At 50.9% G+C, this 5,189-nt stretch overlaps 1 protein-coding gene across 2 annotated transcripts in view; it reads right to left on the bottom strand.

Moving 5' to 3' along the window:
- ldah (lipid droplet associated hydrolase) overlaps window positions 1-1,594 on the bottom strand; it is a 535,005-nt gene extending 533,411 nt beyond the window's left edge. The window contains exon 1 of one of the 2 annotated variants that reach the window (XM_085996831.1): window positions 1,398-1,594. The gene's annotated coding sequence lies outside the window, so the exon portion shown is untranslated. The remainder of the gene's footprint in view (window positions 1-1,397) is intronic. The other variant, XM_085996830.1, reaches the window with a different exon arrangement.
- Between the last annotated feature and the right edge of the window lie 3,595 nt (window positions 1,595-5,189).

Below are 5,189 nucleotides of genomic sequence, written 5' to 3'. Positions count from 1 at the left end.
ATTCTCATTTTTTTCTATCTCATCTCTCCCATTTTTTTCTTTCTCTCCCATTTTTTTCTCTCCCATTTTTTTCTCCCCATTTTTTTCTCTCCACATTTCTCTCACCATTTTTTTCTCTCCCCATTTTTTCTTTTCTCTCCCCATTTTTTCTTTTCTCTCCCATTTTTTTCTTTTCTCTCCCATTTCACAACAAAAACACAACTAATAATAATAATCTCTCACCAAAACACCAAAACACCCCAAACAACACACCCCAAACAACCCAAACCAAACACCCAAAACACCCCCAAACACACCCCAAACACACACCCCAAAACACCCCCCCAAACCCCCAACACCCCAAAACACCCCCCAAACACACCCCAAACAACCCAAAACACACCCCCAACAACCCCCCCCCAAAACACCCCCAACACACCCCCAAAACACCCCCCCCAAACAACCCCACCCCCCCAAAAACCACCCCCAAAACACACCCCCCAAACAACACCCCCCAAAACAACCACCCAAACAACACCACCCCAAAACACCACCACCCCAAACACACCCCCCAAACAACCCACCACCCCCCAAAACACACCCAACCCCCCAAACACACCCACCACCCCCAAAACACACCCACCCAAAACACCACCAAAAACCACCCCCCAAAACCAACCCACCCCCCAAACACTCCCACCCCCACAAAACACACCCCAACCCCTCCCCCAATACTCACCCCTCCACCCCCACCCAAACACACCCACACCCCCCCCAAACTCACACCCCACCCCATCACACACCCAAACAACCCCCCACATAACACCCACCCACCCCCAAAACACACCCACCCCCCCCCATAACTCACCACCCCACCAACACCCCCCCAACACAACACACCCCCACCCAATACACACCCCCACCCCCCATTACTCACCCCCACCCCCAATTACTCCCTCCCCCCCAATTCTCACTCCCCTCCCCCCCCATTACTCCTCCACCCCTCCCCCCCCATTACTCACCCCCTCCCCCCCATACTCACCCCTCCCCCCCATTTCTCACCCTCCCCCCATATCTCCTCCCCCTCCCCCCCCATTTCTCTCCCCCTCCCCCCAATCTCCCTCCACCCCCATTCTCCCTCCTCCCCCCATTCTCTCCCTCCCCTCCCCCCATATCTCACCCCTCCCTCCCCCCATTTCTCTCCCACCCCCTCCCCCCCATTTCTCTCCCTCCCCTCCCCCCAATTCTCTCCCTCCCCTCCCCCCCATTCTCTCACCTCCCCTCCCCCCATTTCTCTCCCCTCCCCCCCATTCTCTCCCCCCCATTCTCTCTCTCTCTCTCCTCCCCACCATTTCTCTCTCTCCCTCCTCACCCCCGTCCATTTCTCTCCTCTCCCCCGCCCTGGTTTTTATTCCTACCTCCTCTCCGGAAGCTCTGGTCCGTCCTCTAACTTCCTCCCGCTACCCTTCTGGTCCCGCAGCAAAGTTCCCCGCCGCTTTTGCACAATTTTACTTTGTTGCTTTTTATGTTCTTTCCTTTCGTTTTGATCGAAATGCAGTAACTTCGAAGGGAACAAAACAACGATATTGCAATGTGCATTACAGTAATGATTGCACTGTATTCAACCGTGTTTGTCAACTTCAGCAATACTCGGATCTCAGACTGAGATCAAAACCATTTCAACAAACGGAGCTGTCCATATTTATTAAAGCGTCATGTAAATTGTTTTAAAATCAAATGAGGGTGACTTCCAGAAATCACAGCTCTACATTGTGGGGTTATTTTTTTTATTCGTTGATGGGATCAGGGCGTCGCTGGCAATGCCAGTATTTATTGCCCATCCCTAGTTGCCATTGAGAAGGTGGTGTTTGCAGTGTATGTGCTTTAAGTCAGAACTACTTTTTACAGCTCCTGTATACTGTAGTACCGGCAGTGACCACACCGATATATAAGCTGTGCACATGCCTCTGTACCCCAGTCTAGAGATTACCCTCCTCCAGTAAAGACCTGTTATTTGTTTATGTACAGCATCCGTGTAATTATTTATCCACTGAACCACGGATCTAACAGTGGCGACGAGTGTTGATGCGAATCTACCTGCAACATTAAAAAAAAATAGTCGAGTCCAGGAACACGGGCGTCGACCGCAAGCAACCGCCCAGCAGTCAGGCAGAGATCCAACTTCGCTAGGGAGGCCGTGGAGAGCCGGGCTTGGTTCCCCAGCCACAACGAGCAGTAAGAGACCGACGACAGGTCCAGAGCAGACCCTTCCCGAGCAGCGGTGGCTGGAGCCGACCGACGGCAGAGAGAGAGAGCTGGGCAGCGTCGACGGGGTAAGAAAGAGGGTGAAGAGAGCAGGGCGCAGCCGGGGGTTGATCACCGAGCGGCGTCGAGGAAAAATACTGCAAACCGGAGAGAGAGAGGATAGGAAACAGCCGGGTTCTAGACTGAGCGGCGTCGACAAATATCAAGAGATGAACGCGCAGAGCACAGCCAGGGATCACGGGCTGATCAGGATCCGCGGGGCGAAGCAAGGGGAGACGCCATTGAGCTGCGGAGAAGCAGGGAGAGCGCGGGAGACGCCATTGAGCTGCGGAGAAGCAGGGAGAGCGCGGGAGGTGCCATTGAGCCACGGAGAAGAAGGAAGAGCGCGGGAGATGCCATTTTGCGAAGCCGCAGCGGAGAAGACGGGCGAGCGAGGGAAGGAAGGAAAGCGCGGGAGACGCCATTTTGTGCCAGCGGAGAAGAAGGGGAAGCGCGGGAGGCGCCATTGGTGATAGTTAACGCACAACCAAGGATGCCGAAGAGTGGCAGTATCTCTATGTTCGACAATGAAGCCGAAGATTGGGCGACATATGTGGAACGTATTGAGGTGTACTGCAGGGCGAATGAAGTGCCAGATGCTAATAAAGCACTGGTTCTCTTAAATTCCATGGGTGCAAAAACTTATGGGTTACTACGAAATCTAATAACCCCAGAGAAGCCGGTAAACAAGAATTTTGAAAGCATAGTAGAAATCCTACAGGACCACTTAAACCCCACACCGCTGCTGATAGCAGAACGATTTAAGTTCCATAAAAGGAACCAACACAAAGACGAAAGCAATGCTGAGTACCTAACGGAACTGGGCAAGCTATCAAAATACTGCCAGTTTGGAGCGGGACTAGCAGACACGTTAAGGGACAAGTTTGTGTGTGGGCTACAAAGTGAAGGAACCCAGAAACGGCTTCTATCAGAAAAGGACCTTGCGCTGGACGAGGCTTTCAGTATGGCAGTATCACACGAAGCAGCCGCAAGGGGCGCTGCAGAGATACAATGGAGACCGCAAGAATATGGCACCAACGAAATGACCTAGGGAACAGGGAAGTGCTATCGCTGCAGCAGAACAACACATGACCAGAAAGATTGTTGGTTCAAGGACCAAGTGTGCAGACAGTGTGGGAAAGCAGGACACATAGCAAGAGCCTGCAGGTCTGGGAAGAAAACCAACAGTAAGAAATCTCCACAGGAGAAGTACAAAAAGGTACACCAGGTGATGGACAGTGGTTCAGACGAACAGAAAAGTGACACAGACTCCGGAAGCAAGGAGCTGGGTTGTCTGAAACTACATAATGTAACCGAAATGGAGGATCACCAGACTATCTGGGTTACACTCAAGATAGATGGAGTCCAAGTGGAAATGGAATTGGACACAGGGTCAGCTCTAACAGTCATAAATCAAAGAGACTACAAGCGGCTATTTTCACACATACCCTTGAAAGCTACAGAGATTGTCTTGAAGACGTATACGGGGCAAAAAGTCTACCCCAAAGGGAAAATAAGGGTGAAAGTGACATATAAAGGTCAGGAAATACCTAAAATGGATATATATGTATTGCCAAATGAAGGACCATCACTGCTAGGACATGAATGGATCCAGAAGATACATTTAGATTGGTATTCCATACAGGCACTGAAGGTGGAGGCCAAAAAGGATGACGACGTCACACCTGGATGACTGTCAAAAATGCTAACTGACGCAAAAGAAGTGTTCCAGGAGGGACTAGGAACACTAAAAGGAATAACAGCAACAATTAAAATAGAGGATAATGCAAGCCCAAAGTTTCTGAAGGCCAGACCAGTGCCTTATGCAATCAGACCAGCGGTTGAAGCAGAGCTGGAAGGGTTGGAACATTCAGGAGTACTGTCCAAAGTGGACTGGAGCGAGTGGGCTACACCCATCGTTCCTGTAATGAAGAGGTCGTTGAGTAATACGCCTGGGGATCCAAAGAAGGTCCGCATCTGTGGGGATTTTAAGGTGACAGTGAACCCAGTCCTTCACACGGTGCAATATCCGCTTCCACGAATTGAGGATATTTTCGCCTCGCTATCTGGTGGTAAACACTTCACAAAAATTGATCTAGCCCAGGCGTACTTGCAAATGGAGGTAGAAGAAGCTTCAAAACATTACCTTACGAGCAACACCCATAAAGGTCTCTATCAATACAACCGGCTGGTGTTTGGAGTAGCCTCGGCTCCGGCTATCTGGCAAAGGGTGATGGATCAGGTCCTGCAAGGGATTCCAGGGACCCAGTGTTATTTGGACGACATCTTAGTCACGGGCGAAAATGACGGTGATCACCTCGCTAACTTGGAGAAGGTGCTCGCCAGATTAAAGGAATATGGGCTACGAGCTAATCGCCACAAGTGCGAGTTTTTCCAGAAACAGATCTCGTATTGCGGCCACGTCATCGATGAAGAGGGGTTACATAAGTCCCCTGACAAGATAGAGGCAGTAGTCAAGGCTCCAGCACCGGAAAATGTGTCACAACTGAGGTCGTTCCTCGGGCTGGTAAACTATTACCACAAGTTCTTACCAAATTTGTCGACGGTATTACACCCGCTGAACACCCTACTGCAAACAGGGGTACCATGGAAGTGGGATGACGAACGTAGACGAGCTTTCCAGAAGTGTAAAGAATTGATCACATCAAAAGAGGTGTTGGCCCATTTCAACCCAGCACTACCAATTCGTTTGGCATGTGATGCATCACCCTACGGCATTGGAGCGGTGCTGTCGCACAAATTCCCAGACGGGTTGGAGAGGCCAGTCGCCTTTGCGTCTCGGTCACTAACCTCAGCCGAGCGCAACTACACGCAGATTGACAGGGAGGCCCTCAGCCTAGTATGGGGAGTAAAAAAATTCAACCACTATCTGCATGGACAGAAGT

The sequence above is a fragment of the Somniosus microcephalus genome, chromosome 9 (assembly GCF_052327205.1).
Source record: "Somniosus microcephalus isolate GS21.2 chromosome 9, FLI_Smic_1.0, whole genome shotgun sequence".
Classification (NCBI taxonomy): Eukaryota; Metazoa; Chordata; class Chondrichthyes; order Squaliformes; family Somniosidae; genus Somniosus; species Somniosus microcephalus.
Note: the sequence above shows the minus strand (reverse complement) of the source record. Positions and strands in the feature narration are given on the sequence as shown.